This window comes from Triturus cristatus, chromosome 7, assembly GCF_964204655.1.
Source record: "Triturus cristatus chromosome 7, aTriCri1.1, whole genome shotgun sequence".
Classification (NCBI taxonomy): Eukaryota; Metazoa; Chordata; class Amphibia; order Caudata; family Salamandridae; genus Triturus; species Triturus cristatus.
Window position 1 is genome coordinate 1,791,452,980 of NC_140590.1, and position 16,757 is coordinate 1,791,469,736.

The window sequence follows — 16,757 nt, forward strand, 5'->3', positions numbered from 1 at the left end:
CCATTGTGATGGTCCATTAGCCACACCTCAGCTGGCTGCACAGACCAAAATGACCAACACCACAGGAGTCTAAGCGTGTAGGCCACTCCACAATGACACCGAGGAAGACACCATATTGCACATTTCACAATGCACAAAATGTAGGCTGACACACAGGAGTACTTCATGTTCAGAGTAGGCATACCTTACCAGGAACATGTGCAACATGTTTTTACCCTGGACACCAGGCATGTGCTCATGCATGTGTGAAACACATGATGTACATTCTTCTGATGCCCCTTAAATGTCGTACCTGCTACACGGCTGTGTGGCAAATACCCCTTGCACATATGGTATGCCAAAACATCAATTGGAACACATATCAATTGCCCACACAGAGTACATGTCTGATTGCTGGCAATGTGCAGCCACATGGGAATCATTAGCCTCACTCATGAAGACAAAACAATGCACCGGTAGCAGATGCTGTTCACAACCTTAAGTTTGGACAACAGCAGGGACACACAACCCAAGTTACACAAGTCACAGACTGAAAGGTGTACACCTGTGTATCAGATGAGGATGGGCCATGACCTCATTTGGGCACATGACTCCTGTACAAGCAGACAGGAGATCTGTGGAAGTGTAACCAGGATGAAGGAGTGCACAGAGCATGTGAGACATAGTACACAGAGAATGCTTGCACTTACCCCCTCCTTGCTGCTGTCTGGCCTTTAACTGCCCATCCAGGTCTGGGAAGACCACCACCAGAATTCGGAGCATGTGGGGGGTCAGTGTACGTCGTCCAATCCTTCTGTGAGGAGGCGACAGCTTCAGCTGAACTCCGACAATCCTCCGGGTCCAGCCACGAAGGTCCTGCCACCTCTTCTGGCAGTTGCGGATGCGGCGTCTGTAGACCCCCACAGAACGAACAGCCCAAGCAATGGTCAGCCAGATCTCCTGCTTCTGATGGGTATCAACCTGTGATGATGACATGGATAAAAATGTCCATTACCACACATGCCACATGTTTGTGCATCACACAGTTGGATATACATGTCTTTCTTGCAAGGGCATATGATGGACACAGGTAGTGCAAATATGGTGATTGACAGTTGTCCTGCATTTTTCAAAATGGAAACATTGCCTGAGTAATACAACCGTGTGAAAAGTGCTCTTTTCATGCACAGTACCTGTCCAGTACAGGTACCTACACACCTCGGGGGTAACAACTACTCAGTGAGCATGCTAGACACTGGTGAACACACTGTAATTGGTGCCAGTCAGACAACATACACAATGAAAAAGGGATGTGGAGTGCACACTCACCTGCTCCCCTGGTTTCCCATCCGGCTTGCTGTACTGTGGAAGGAGGCTGTCCAGCAGAGCTTGTTCTCCTCCTCTCTGAAGGTTGGGGCCCGCTCCACAGTACGTGCCACTCTTGGAGCCAGAGGATGCAGAGACAGCAGCACTGGTAACAGAGATTTCACTCTGGAGCATGTAGTGCAGGCAAATGAGCTCCCAGGGGAACAGACCACCTTATATCTGTACTGCAGAGGCAGATTCAGTCCCATGCGTCAAAAGCAATAGGTTCGACACGTTTGCATCCTATGAATCTGGCCAATCCATCGCATTGCACGCCTCGTACACACCTTCCGCATCGTTTGAAATATTAAAAAGCATTGCACTGATGAGTCTGATACATTGTTGCAGGCAGCCAACGGATTTTCTAGTAACCGATTCGTACCAGGCTTGAATCTGCGTCAGTCCCAATAGAAGTCAATGTGCAAGGCATGCGTGCAAGGCGTGCGTGCGGCTCCTTCCCTAGGTGTCCGATGTGTCTTTCCAATCGGTCACCCGCGTCAGTCCCCATAGATGTCCATGTGCAAGGCGTGCTTGCAAGGTGAGCGTGCGGCTCCTTCGCTAGGTGTCTGACGCATCTTTAGAATCGGTCACCTGCGTCAGTCCCCATAGATGTCCATGTGCAAGGCGTGCATGCAAGGTGTCCCTGCAGCTTCTTCGCTAGGTGTCTGACGCGTCTTTCAAATCAGTCACCCGGGTCAGTCCCCATAGATGTCCATTTGCAAGGCGTGCGTGCAAGGCATGTGTGCGGTTCCTTCCCTAGGTGTCCGACGCGTCTTTCGAATCGGTCACCCGTGTCAGTCCCCAAAGATGTCCATGTGCAAGGCATGCGTGCGGCTCCTTCCCAAGGTGTCTGACGCATCTTTCGAATCAGTCACCAGCGTCAGTCTCCATTGAAGTCTACGTGCAAGGCATGCGTGCAAGGCGTGCGTGCGGCTCCTTCCCTAGGTGTCCGACGCGCCTTTTGAATCGGTCACCCACGTCAGTCACCATAGAAGTCAATGTGCAAGGTGTGCCACACACCATAGCTTGCCATTGACCCATGGGCACACCAACAACAATACAGTCTGTGACACAGTATCTCAAAGTGCATGTCAGGCTGCAATACCTGTGTGTGAACATGTGATTTGGTTTCACTTAGTGGTACCCACTCCGAGGCAGGGCAAGGTGTCATGGGGACAGATACAATTGTGGCCTGGAGATCATAACCACTGTGGTTGTCAACAGTACATTTCAGTGCATGAGGCAAGGACACAGTTCCCGGTGTACACTGTGTATGTCATGTGACATACACCCCGATTCTTCAGTGGATTGGTATGTGTCTCACAGGGTGTCACAGTGCCACATATGTGATGTCCATCCACAGTATGAGTGCATTTCCATGCATAGATGACTCAGATGTAATGTGCTCAATGTCAAACGGTCACAACATAAATGTATATTGTCAATGTGAGTTGATGTTGCGTCTGAGTGTCACAGACATCCATGTGTGAGTTGGCAAGAAATCATGCGGCACTTCATGCGTGTGTCATTTGTGCATTGTGTTGTGCATATGGGACGCTACATCATGATGGTGTCCATGTTGCGACACAAGGCCCCTGTGTGTGTCTGTCAAAAACCTGTAATGTGTGGTAGACATATGTCCTCACTAGTCACTGTAGTGTGTGTCTGGTATGTGACACTCATACTGATATACTGTGACAGAGCCCATTGATTGCTCACAGCACAACATGGACCTTGCTGTGAGGACCTGTAGTGCTGAGATGTCAGATGATGGGCATGTATCTGACATGTGTGCCCATACCCAACAGCACACACAATGTGGTTTCATGTGCTATTTGTCATGTACACTGGCACATAGATAGGGGGAATGATAAACTGTCTTTGCTCATCTAAGTACTGCAGGAGACCAGCTGTCCACAGACCGTTCCCTGACCTTGAAACCATGGTTGAACGTGACTGCATGCGACGGTACCGCTTCACCAGGCCACTGATAGAAGAATTGGCAGAGCCGTTGACCCCACAGCTGAAAACTGGCTGGACATACCCTACAGAGCTGACCCCCAAGGTGAAGGTGATGGCAGCCCTATACTTTTTTGACACCGGTACTTTCCAGCACACTGTGGCTACTGCTGGTGGGATGTCACAGACTATGTTCAGCCGTGTGCTTCAGGATGTTTTGGAGGCGATGTTGCATTTCCTCAACCAGTACATCCATTTCCTCAAAGCACAACAACTCACTAACATCAAGGGGGACTCCTATGCCCTGGGCAGGATGCCACATGTCATTGGCTCCATTGATGGGACACATGTGGCTTTGGTACCACCACAGGCACATGAGCAGACGTACCGGAGCAGGAAGCATTTCCACTCCATCAATGCTCTGATGGTTTGTTTGGCAGACATGACCATTTCCCATGTGTGTGCACGGTTCCCGGGCTCAGCACACAATGCCTACATAATGAGGAGTAGTTGCATCCCAACGAGGATGGCACAGATGCAGTACCAGCATTCCTGGTTTGTCCGTGTGTACTGACTGTTTTGCATTGTGTGTGTTTCCTAAAGTTGATAAGCACCCTATTTTCACACTCAACTAATGTGCAATTGTCTTTCTGTAGGTGACTCTGGATACCCCAATATGCAGTGGTTGCTGACACCCCTCAGGAAACCTGTGACACCGGCGGAGATGCACACATGGCCGGACCAGGAGGGTGATTGAGTGGGCATTTGGCCTCCTGAAAAGCAGATACCGCTGCCTGGACAAGACAGGAAGGGCCCTCCCATAAGCACTTGCGAAAGCGTGCAGGATCATCATAGTGTGCTGCATGCTACACAACCTGGCAGTGCGGAAGCGGTTGCCTCTCATCTAGGATGACGATTACCAACCTCCACCAGCCGTGGAAGATGCTGCTCTGGGGCATGATGCCAGTGATGATGAGCGTGATGATGATGTTCGGAGCCAGCTGATCCAGAACTTCTTCACATGAATGTCAGTATACAGGTATGTGTTGTCAAAGTATTGTGTCAGCCTAACCTATGTTGGTGGTACACTGGTGCTGATTGAGTGTGGCAGTATGCTACTTGTCAGGATTTTTGCTGTGATGTGTCATTTCAGGTAGTTTGTACTCCCAAACAGTGTTTCCCTGATTGTTAGGTTGTGTCTGGGAAGTTAGTGTTTTGTTTTGGGCATGTATATTGTTGTTGTCTATTGTATATCTGTGTTTTTGATTGTGTTTTCTGTCTGTCCTTCACAGGGTACTTTGGATGCTGTATGGTTTGGTCTGAACCCCAAGACCCAGATCCTTGTTCCAGAGTGCAAGTACTCATTGTCCAAACCAATGATGTGCCACTAACCCCTGGACTTTCATTGTTCACCACATGTTTAATTTTCTGCTCACTGTCACGTGAGGTTAACGTGCATCAGTTGTGGAATTCTCACATTGCGAATATTTAATAAACCTGCCCTTCACTTTGGGATGTGCTCCGTGTGTGTCCACACATCCGACAGTATTTCGCATCCTGTACCTGTGGGCTGCTTGCCACTGACCCAGGATGGGTGTTGTGTGTGTGCATTCCACTGTATTTTCTGTTGACATCAGTGTTGGCTATGAGTTAGAGGGCCCTGGTGAGTATGTGTTGTGTTGTCCGAGTGGTGTCTCTTCCTCATATGTGTCACATTCACATGACTCATATAACGGTGTTCGCATTGCTGTATTAGTTTACATGCACAGTGCTCCTTAGCAGCTCATCATCGCCATGGCACAAACCAAGTAGGAATCACGACAGAGGCAAGTATTGTGTGATTGTGATTTTATTTCCAAACATGTGTAAGGATGGTGAACGGAATTTGAAGTGCTGTACAATGTGATGGTAATCCAAAGTTCACAGGTGAGTTGGTAGTCTTGGGAGTTGAAATGTCCAGAGTAGAATCCACAGTCATTTGGTGCATTGTCATAACTTTGTCAAGTGGGTGATTTGGATGCAGATAGACAAGGTTAACTGGTTTGCACACAAAGGACGATATCAGGACCAGGTGTTGGGTTCCTGGGGGACATGCATGGCCATCAGCGTCTTAATTGCCCTTCTTTGGATGACCCCTCTTCTTTCTCGGGGGACCCTCATGTGCAGGCTGCTGCAGTGCCGAGGACTCTCCGCCAGAGTCCTCCTCCCTCCCTGTGGATGTTACGGATGTTGTGGCAACAGATGTGAGCGCACAGGGAGGTGTAGTCATGTTGGTGCTGATCTGGCAGAGGCATGTCAGAATGTCCCGATGCTCCGCTGTTAGTTCATCCAATTTGTCCCACTTGAACTCCACCCGGGACATGTGGGTGTCCAAGCGGGCATGATGGGCAGCCTGCTGTTCTTTGAGTTCCTTGAGGATCCCCACGACTTGTCCAAACCCTCCGGTGCTTTCCTGGTACGCATCTATGATGCGTGCCAGGTGTGGCTCATCATGCAGTCCAACTCCCTCTGCAGGCCGTGTCCTCTGCCTGCCCACCCTCCCACCGCCCCGACCCACAGGGGCAGGACCTGCCGTGGCCAGCACAGGCGACACTGGGCCTCCTTAAGTGTTTGTGCCGGTGGTGTTGTCCCTTGATTCCGGGGTGCCCTGTGTACCTGTTCCATTGTAGTTCTGTGGCCTGGGCCTGTCCATATCGGCATGGGTACTCTGTCTGGTGTCAGATGTGGCAGGATTGGTTGCCGGGGGTGCTGATGTTACTGCTGCTGGGGCTGCATGATGACTCACACCAGAGGTGCCAGGTCGGTCAGGGTAGTCGTCCGAAGAGGACAGATAGTGATCCTCACCGGAGAGCTCAGGGTCCGCCAGAGTCTGGGACTGGGACTCTTCTTCAGGTCCTGCTGTGTCCCCAGCATCCCCTGTGGTTGGAGGAGACACACAATGTATGTTATGTTTCTACAGACCTCAACGTTTCACACATATGACATTTGCCACTGGACATCATTATGAGAATCTGTACATTGCATTGTCCTAAGTTGTGACAGAAAGGGGTTGATATTGTTGAAGCACTTTGCAATGGAAACCTGGAGCATTGCGATGTACACGTCAAGCTGTGTGCATGACCAGCTCATGTATTGAACAATTGTCTGTAGTTGGCCATTGCCACTCACGTTCCATCACATGCCTGACACAGCTGTTTTATCCCTGTCCACATTTGTGCTTTAACAATGCCACATGTACATTTGCACTTGGGGTATGTAGCAAGCTTGGGCCATGTGTTGTGTGATTCTTTTCTTTCCTCTGTGCATCACATTGGTGTGTCTGTGCAACATGGTTGCAGTAAAGTATGCCTGAGATCCAATGTGAGATACTATTTTGTTGTCTGTTACTGGTTCACATCTCTTTTCATACAAGTCATGGTGTTGGCGTAGCTAATGAAGTTGTTGCTGAGTTTTGTAGGTGGTAACGCCTTCCCTATTGTCAAATTCCTCCATAGGGAGAGGGATTGGGCACAGAAGCTCTCTTGCTTTTCCATGCTCATGATAGTGATGGGCAGAGGTGTGTGTTCATCTGCTTTGAGTTGCATGCCTCCTCAGGTGCAGTCCAGGTTAGTCATTGTGTTTGAGGTGTCCATGACAGTGTATGATGTGTTATGTGAATGATGTGTACAACGCAGACCGATGTGGGATTGAAATGCAGCTCACAACTGCACATTTTGTGAATGACACCAAGCTACAGTGTCAGCTATATGTGAGTGTCCATTCTACTCACTGTCAGGTGTCCACAGTCAATGATGTATAGGTGACATTGTGTGTGTGTTTGTTGCTATGTACTATGTCTACATCTCCCCAATTGTCGTCTATGAGACACACCTTCACAGCCAGGTCAGGGGACACCACAGGGACACTGCATCTCCAGAGAGTGGAAGGATACCTACAAATCAAATGGCTGTGAGTGTAGATGTGTTTGAGTTGGCCAGTGCAAGGTTGTGACTTGCAGCCAATTCATACATCGTGATCATGTGTCAGCCATCTTCCCAAGGCATTTACTTTTGGAGTGATTGGTCTCAAGGGTGCGCTTTGTTGTGGCTGAGAACGTGTGCTTTGAGGCTGCATTGATGGCATTTTGAGTCATTGCAGGACCTCCTTCACCCACAGAGGCCAGATAATACCCCATGTGTCATGCTTCCATTGCAGGGAGTCACAATTTACATTCAGGCTGTCAGGCATTGGTGTCCTGTTGTCAGCTAGAGCATAGTTGACTATACAGAATTACGTGTAGTGGCAGCGCTACAAAGATTTCTGCGAGCAAGCAGAGTTGCTTGTCATGCCTGTTCAAGCGAAGTATGCAATGCAAAGTGTGTTCTTTCACCGGAAATCAGGCACAAAGAGCACCTCGTGGTTCGCATGGGAGCGTTTATCCTGTTATTGCTCTGTTTATGGTGCTGGGGCCTATTTTTTTAATACCTCTTAATCTATCTAATTTGACACTTCTAAAACATATCTACCCCTAATTTTTATTCATTACCTTCCCCTGTGTCTTCGTGCTTTTGTATTTTACATTTCTTCAACATTTTTTGGTCTTTTTTGCTTGACTTTTTTTTATTTTTCACTTTACTTTCTTATTTTTCTCCTTCCTTCTTTTTCCTTCCTGTTTTTACTTTTTTTCTCTTCCCCCACCCAGTGCCACAGCAGAGCCAGTCCCCCCGAACCAGCAAAACCAGCAGCCGCCTACCTTGCAGGCAGCCACTCAGCAAAAGGGTGCCACACCACACGATATTCTCTGAGGTAGAGGTGGCTCTGCTAGTTTTTTATGTGCAGCACCACCTCCCCTTCAACCTAGCAGTAGGTGGCAGACCTAGCAGTGCATACGCCGTTTGGGAGCATAGGCAGCAGTGGGAGAAGTTATGCAACTGAAGTCAGAGTAAGTAGGAGACTCACATTTCAGCCCCCACCAGTGTTCACCTAAATTCTGCCATACAACACACTTTTTACAGGCACCAAATCATGTCTTCTTAAGTAAGATGCCAGCCTCAATGAGGACCAGAATAGAGGTAGCGAACTCTGTCTCCCAGGTTCTGACCCCTGTGTAACGAGGACCTGAGCTAGTCAGAAAAGATTGGGGAGTGGACCCTGCATTGTTATTATGTTATGCTATGTTATTAGAGATTTATAAAGCGCACGGCTACTTCATAGAGTGTCCCGGCGCTGAACATGCTGGGTGGGGCTAACTGTGAGCTCTGAACTGGCAAATGATACGCCATTGCTGGAATAGCCAGGTTTTCAGGAACTTCCTGAAAGGAAGAAGCTCATGCATCTGTCTGAGTGCCAGCGGCAGCTTATTCCAAAGCTGCACTGCTTGTACCTGGAAGAAGGGACCACTAATTTGAGCATGGGCAAATTTAGGAATGCGGGTGACGGAAGTGCCGCAGACCTCAGAGCACGACGCGGGTAGTAGAATTGGACTTTCTTCCTCAGGTAGGGGGCCCCCATCCCATGAAGAGATTTGAAGGCCAAGGCCTTGATTTAAAGACTATCCTCTTATGGATTGGCAGCCAGTGCATAGTTCTCAGGTGGGTAGACATCCATGTTTTTGATCCCAACATAAGTATTTCTCTGGCCGCAGCATTCTGTACTACTTGTAGGCGTGTCAACAGGTATTATTGGATGCCTAAATAGAGAACGTTGACATAGTCCAGCCTGGATAAACCAGTGCCTGGACCACAGTTTTCCTGTGAGCTACCAACAGAAGAGGCAAGAACAGCTTCACCATTTTGAGCACTCCAAAACAAGAGCCTGCTACAGCCTGTACTTGGCCGTTCATGGATAGATTGTCCTCCATCCTGACTCCTACATTTTTGATGGTCTTTACTGAGGTGGTGGGAGGAGACATATCCTGTGGCCACGAGATTCCCCAAACAGTATCTGAAGGGAGACCTAATAGGCTCATTTCCGACTTATTGGGATTACACTTAAGTTGTTAGAGTTAAAACCAGGAAAACACTTCTGACAGGCAAGAGTGTATCACTTTCCCTCAAAAAGCTGTCTTCTTATCGCAAGTGAAGAGCAATTGTGTGTCGTTTGCATATGACATGATCTTGGCTCCATGGGCTTCAACCAGATGCTCCAAGGGGGTCATATAAAGGTAAAAAAGTGTGGGGCTAAGAATTGAACCCTGCAGGACCCCACCTTTAGGGAGGGAATGGGCTCTGCAAAAGGAAGTGACCAGACTGTTGTGGGTCTTTCAGAAAAGAGGAGAACCATGGGAGAACCGTGCCCCCACAGCTGCATTCTTGGAGTCTCAGGAGGTGCTGATCATGGGGCACAGTATCGAAGGCCGCTGATAAATCCAGCAGTATCAGCACAGCCTTTCCCCCTTTGTCTAAGGTCTCCTTGATGGCCTCTGAGATTTCTAGAAGCGCAGTTTCTGGACTAAACTTAGACCTAAAACCGGATTGACTTTGCTGGAAAACTTGATTGGTTTCCGCATATGTGATAATAACACCATTAACATATTTTTCCAGTACCTTCAAGAAAAAAGGAAGCAGAGAGATTGGCCTATAATTTGCGACTAGCTTCAGATCTGCCCTTGTTTTTTTTTAATGGGGGAATATTTTCCATTCTTCCACTTGTCCGGGACAAGCCCAGACTCCAAAGAGGCATTAAGAATCCGATTCAACGCAGGGTTAATTACCTCTGCTAGTGATGCCAGGAACTTGGCTGGACAGGGGTCAGACGGGGAACCGGATTTAAGGGCCTTCATGATTTTCAGAGAGTTGTCCACGGATATAGGGGGATACTGCATGAGCAGCGGGCCCCTAGGCTGTGTCGCCGGGATAAAAAATGCTTGAATTTCAACCTAGGCAGCAGAGAAAAAGAGTCTTGAATGGGTTTAATTTTCTCGTGGAAATAGGAGGCTAAATGGCTTGTCCAGGCTTCTCCTGGAGTAAAAGGCCTTGCAACAGCGCTTGGGGATAAAAATTCCTTCACTGCCTTAAACATTTCTTTACTATGGTTAGCAGACTGAGCTATTTTTGAGGAGATGAAAAGTTTGTTCTCTTCCTAGACTTTTTTATAGTGCACCTTCGGTGCCTGTTTATAGGTAAATTTATCAGCGGGGCTAAAAAAACATTTGCCATGCCCTCTCTAGCCTTTTGCAGTTACTCTTGCTTTTCCTGAGGATGACTGTAAACCATTGTGCTGAGGCACACAAGGCCTTGACAGGTCTCACAGAGTAGGGGGCGAGCCAATTATCCAACCCTTCTGCATCCTTTTCCACGTTCCCGTGGAAGGGTATCGGGTTATTGCTGAGGGTGGTAGTGGGAGCCTCAGCTGTAATTTGGCTAAAAGGCCTGCAGCTGTGGGAGGGAGGCCTTCTCTGGAATTTACAGGAGTTATGCGTCTTCTCAATCGTGAAATCGATCGAGTGATCAGACCATACTTTTGGAACCAGAGCAGAAGTCACAATTGGATCAGTAGAGAAAATCTGGTGTGAAATATGTCCTTTCTCATGAGTCGCCTGAAGGACATAAGCAGTCATTTTAAAAAAAGCTAGTGAATCACATTATTTAATAGGCTCCCGTTCAGTGGAATTATCCATATGGATATTAGCATCACCTTAAACTAGGCAGTGTTTAAAATTAATGGCCAGAGGAGCAACAGCATTGCTGATAGATTGAAGGAACTGGCCCGCAGGTCCGGATGGTCTGTAGATTAGGATGCATGCCACAGATTGTTGCACTGACACCCTTACATGGAATACCAGACTCTCGGCTCCCCCTATGTCATCTATAAAAACCATAGTGCACAAGAAATGGTGTTTAAAAATTATGGAGATGCCACCCCAATACCAGTCGTCCGATCCTTCCTAAGCAACAGATAGCCCAGAGGGATGGCCAAAGCAATAGTGGGATTCGATGCTTCAGTGAGCCATGTCTAGAAAAACGGAGGTCCAGGCTCTTTTCCATGAGTAAATCGTAAATTTGGAGGGCATGTTTGTTCAGGGATCATGTATTGAGAAGCATCGCTTTCAAAAGGCCCTTCTCATTATCAGGCTTGGTCCCTTTACAGGCAGGCTTGACTGTACTTTCTGGAGTCTCCCTTGTGTTTAAGTTAGAGGAAACCCAGCCGCAATGGGTGCAGTTCAGACTATGAAAGTCTTTGGGCAAGGGCATGAGGGAGTGGCAGCTCACTCTCCTACCCATGGCCATGAGCTGCAACCCGCTATAGCAAAGGAGCTTACCATCAGCAGGTAAATCTTCGTTGGCGAGTCCTGTCCCGGCCGCCTCTGGGACGTGGATGGGCACAGACAAGCTTGTCTTTGCTGTGCCAGTGGTGCAACAGCGGCGCACCCGCAGCACACGCCCGCTGCGTGGTCAGCGCATCACTGTATTTATGAGCGGGCAGCAGAGGATTACTAGACCGCTGACCTGAGCTTGCGGCCTGCTCTTACAGGTGGACACCGCGGTCGCGGTTCAACATAGGGTGTTGAAAGATGAAAAAGATTTAAAAGGAATGGTTTTCCTTGAGCAAAGTGCAAAGTGCAAATTCAGCAAACATTTATTAATAAAACACAGCAGGCATTCAATCAGTCATGATGCAACAATACAGCAGTGCACGTTACCTGTTGCACGGTCGGCACATCATGGTATTTATGGGCGGGGAGCAGAGAATGACTAGAACGCTGACCTGAGCTTGCGGGCCCACTCTTACAGGTGGACACCGCGCTCGCGGTTCAACAAGGGTGTTAAAAGATTTAAAGGAATGGTTGTCCTCGAGCAAAGTGCAAAGTGCAAATTCAGCAAACAATTGATATTAAAACACAGCATGCATTCAATCAGTTGTGATGTAAAAATACAGCAGCGTACGTTACCCACTGCGCAGTTGGCACATCACAGTAATTATGGGCAGGGAGCAGAGAATGGCTAGAACGCTGCCCTGAGCTTGCGGGCCCACTCTTACAGGCAGACACCATGTTCACGGTTCAACAAAGTGTGTTCGAAGATTAAAAAGATTTAAAAGGAATGGTTTTCCTCAAGCAAAGTACAAAGTGCCAATTCAGCAAACAATTATTGTTAAAACACAGCAGGCATTCAATCAGTCATGATGCAGCAATGTAGCAGTGCACGTTACCCCGCGTTAGGAGGACTTGGGCAGGGCAGACTGGGGGATCAGGGCTGGGAACAACAAAGAGAGAGCACCCTGAGCACCCGTGGGCCAGACCCCAAAGCCCATTTGTGTCAGTGCCCAAGGCCAAGGACCAAGAAAGCCCCCCAGCTCCAAAGACCCCACCCACATGTTCCTGCAAGCTCACACTGAACCATGCTCACCTCACAGGGAGTGCAAAAGTACTGCCAAGATGGCTGACACTAGGCCCTGCTGTGGGGAGCACAAGGCCCAGCTGGACCTTGGGATCTAACTGACAGGACACCAATACCAGACAGCCTGAAAGGTGACTACTACTCCCTGCAATGGAAGTATGCTGCATGGTGGGATGTCGGGACTGGGGGAGGAGGACTGCCAGCTCTGACTACATCTACCGGCAGCCCCTGTCACACACACCCCTCCAACCTACACCAAAATACACACCTGGGATCATGCTCCACAAAAGAGTCAGTGAAAACTCCCTACCAAGAACTCTGACAATGTGCTCTGCCATGGGGAGCACAAGGCCCTGCTTTGAAATTGTGCACAAACAAACAACTGGATGCCACTGTCAGTCATCTTGCCATTGATATCTCAATCACTCACATGGAAGCAGAATCACAGGAAGGAAGCTCAGGCATTGTGGGAAGGTGACAATGACATCATTTGTTATTATAATTATGTCTTAGTGCAGAATTGCTTCTTCCATCCTGAAAATCAAGTCCAAGATGGGAAAGGACGGGGGGCGCTAGAGGGCGCACAGCGGAATGGCTGCCTCTTGAGACAGCTCCGCCGGACGAGGACTGAAAATGGCGAAAAAAGCATGACCGGGGACGTTTTGCAACCAGGAAATGTCCCTGCACTGATCGGAAGCTGCCCGCAACAGAAGGGGAGCATGTAAACAGCCCAGCTGCCCTGCAACTCCTAAAAACACGGGCTAAGGTGGTCTGGGATGCGAGAGACTAACGGCTCCCAAGATGGCGGCACCCGCTGAAGCGAAGACGCAATCGTGCAGGTAGCGGCCCAGCCACTGACGAGCGCTCAATGTGGGCGCTGCTGCCACGGAATTGCCCTCAGCTCACCTTTGCTGGCGAGTCGCGGTGGCCCTGAAAGTTCGGACGGCGACCGGAGAGCGCTGCGGTGGCGCTGCGGACGGACGCTGCCCTGGACGGAGCGAAATGCTGATTGACGATCAGAGGTGAGGACTGGGCCGTGGTGAGGCGGCGCGGCTGGAACAAATGCGTAACGCTGGGCTGCGGTAGCGATCGTAGGAACGGAGGGATGCTGCGGGAAGCCGGAGTGGAAGGATACTACAGACTGCCTGCCTGATATTGTGCAGCCCGGACACTGGTGAGAGACATAGGGGGCTGGGGCGGCGCTGCTCCCGCGAACATCACACGGAGCGTGCCCTGGGGGCTGCCGACTACGCAGGCCTGCCGGTGTGCCGGTGAGAGCTGGGCCGCGCGACGATCGCTGTGGTGCTGAAGGGCGGCGCTGGATCCCAGAGTGCCACAACACAGTGAGAGCCTGAACAGCGGCCATACTACCACGACACCCCCTACCTCGGTGACGGTGTCGGCCGGCCCCGGAGACCCAAGGGCGCCAGTGGGCACAATGGGGAAACCAGAGAAGACCCAGTCAAAGCTTCCATTTGAGACTAAGCGCCAGACTAAAGGCGCTGTAATGCCACCAGATGAAGTACCAGGCGCTGAGGAATCGACACCACAGGGAATGGCGGAGACGCTGAAGGCCATCCAGAGGAGCCTACAAGATGTCCATGGCAAACTAGACACTATCACGCTACGTGTCGACAACATGGCGGCAAAACTGGACGCGCACGGAGAACGCCTGACAGAAGCGGAGACCCGAATTGGGGCGCTGGAGGACGTTTCGCAAACCACGACTCAAAAGTTCACGGAGGCTGAGAGACTGATGGAGGTGCTGAGAAACAAGGCAGAAGATTTAGAGGCGCGCTCACGACGCAATAACGTTAGAATCACGGGGGTTCCGGAGTAAACCAACACTGGACGGATGGAGACGTACGTCGAAGAGCTAATTAAGGAAGTTGTGGGCGCGGAGCACCTCTCCCCGATGTTCCTCATTGAGCGGGCACACAGGTCACTGGCCCCGAGGCCGAAGCCCGGGGCGCCCCCGCGGCCTATAGCAGCCAGAGTCCTCAATTACAGGGATCGCGATGCTGTCCTCCGCATAGCGCGTGAAAAACAACAAATCACGCACCAAGGGAACACTCTGGCGTTCTATCCGGACTTTACAATTGCAGTTCAACAAGCACGGAAAGAGTTTAACCCGGCGAAAAAGAAACTTCGAGAGATGGGGGTTGATTATGCCATGCTGTATCCCGCCCGGCTTCGAATAACACACGAGGGACATGCGGCACTGTGCCACTCGCCACGGGAGGCGCATGACCTGATCAAAAAAATCGGTATTAAGCGAAAGGACAAGAGGAGAATCGAGCCACACGAAGACGCTGACTGAACGCCTGTGCAAAAACAAAATGCCAAAAGAACGCCTAAGTGACTCCATACCGTGGGATGCGCCTATGGCCCTGACGGACTGGGCTGCGAAGGGCACAATGGCCGGTAAAACGACTTATGGCAAAGCACAGACGGAAGCTGCAACTGCTGCGTACATACACGCTGGGGACTGTGAGGAACGGATGGACGATGGCGGGGCCGATATGTCCGTCTTGGTGATATAGACCTCCCTAATGCCTGCGGGCCACCGGTGGTGGGACTCCATTGCCAGATGGGACCTGCGTGGCGTGGGGAACAGCCGATCCATGCTGGGAGAGCATAGGGGATTTTACAGGGACTGCGGATGGCCCCGCCAGAGGAGCAGCAGCAGAGACAATTCCTGCCTCCCAGGACTAGATCATAAATGCATAGGTAAGCTGCGGGAGGAGGGCCACCCTAAAGACTGGCGAGAACTAGTTGGCCAGCAGGACAGTAAAACTGTAAATGGGATATTATGAACGCTGCTGCAGCTGCGATGAGCCCTGGGGAAAGTCACTCGGATGCTTACACGGAGATGGGGCCCACTGGGGTCTGATCAAGTAGCTGTCCTTGTCCACATCCATTGAATTGGATGGAGTGGTGTGTTCTCGGCGGTCCCCCCGAAAAGAAGGGAGATCCCCGTATTCAGTTACTTTAATGTTTAAACTTAGTTATGGGGTGTGTCTTTGGCATGGTTGGGGTGCTGAAGTGGGTGGGGGGGAGAGGGATCTGGTTGGGCAGTTGAAATGTTGGTCACGGTACAAGAGGCGCACTGCTGAAATCCAAGTACGTTTGCTGAGACAAAAAAACAGGAGGTCACTACCCGCTACGCAAATGATAGGGAAGCGCGCTGGAGGGGGGGGTACATGGGACATACATGCTGACATGAGGGAATGACTGATACAGGTCTGAAGGCGGGATATATTCGTTTATTAACATGGAATGTCCGGGGACTTGGTAACCCCAAAAAAATAAGGCACACGTTGGCATATCTAGACAGGCAGCGCGTAGACATTGCACTACTGCAGGAAACCCACTGCGCACCGTCACGCCGAATACCTGTGGGCCGTCGATGGGCTGAATCAGTGCACTATTCATCTTACTCCTCATATGCGCGGGGGGTGATGGTGCTCATCAGAAAAGGACTTAAATATACAATTGAGAAGGTTGAGAGAGATGACGTGGGGAGGTATGTCATTTTGACTGGTCTCCTGCGGGGGCAACGGCTGGCTGTGGTAAATGTGTATGGGCCTAATGTGGACGATCCACAATTTTACCAAACATTGTGGAGCAAACTGCGCGACATGCAGACTTCGCACGTGGTGTGGGGGGGAGACTTTAATATTGCACTCTGCGACGCCATTGACCGATCAGGGGCGACTACAGAACCCCATAAGCGCGCACTCCATGTCCTTCAGGACATAATGGCAGATAGAACACTCACTGACATTTGGAGGAGTAGACACCCGGCTGAGCTGGCTGCTACTCATGTGACTACGTCGCGAGGTAGCTGGTCCCGTATTGATTACTGGTTGGTCTCAGGGGAGGTTGCACTGTGGACGAGGGAGATTTGTCACCTCCCTAGAACACTTTCCGATCACAACCCGGTGCTCCTCACCTTGGAGCTCCCAAACTACACGCCACCTCCATTTAGCTGGAGATTTAATGCTAAGGCTCTCATAGACCCCCCATACGCTGATACCATTGGGCAGGCGATACAGGACTACTTTGAAAATAATGCGTCCACTGCGCCTGACTCGGGAGTGTTATGGGAGGCCTGTAAGGCCACTATACGTGGCG

At 50.2% G+C, this 16,757-nt stretch overlaps 1 long non-coding RNA gene across 1 annotated transcript in view; it reads right to left on the reverse strand.

Annotated features, from left to right (window-relative positions):
- Window positions 1–5,886: 5,886 nt before the first annotated feature.
- The window catches only part of LOC146813149 (uncharacterized), a 47,991-nt gene continuing 37,120 nt past the window's right edge, over window positions 5,887–16,757 (reverse strand). Inside the window, exon 4 of the long non-coding RNA XR_014966017.1 lies at window positions 5,887–6,219. This is a non-coding gene — a long non-coding RNA (uncharacterized LOC146813149). The remainder of the gene's footprint in view (window positions 6,220–16,757) is intronic.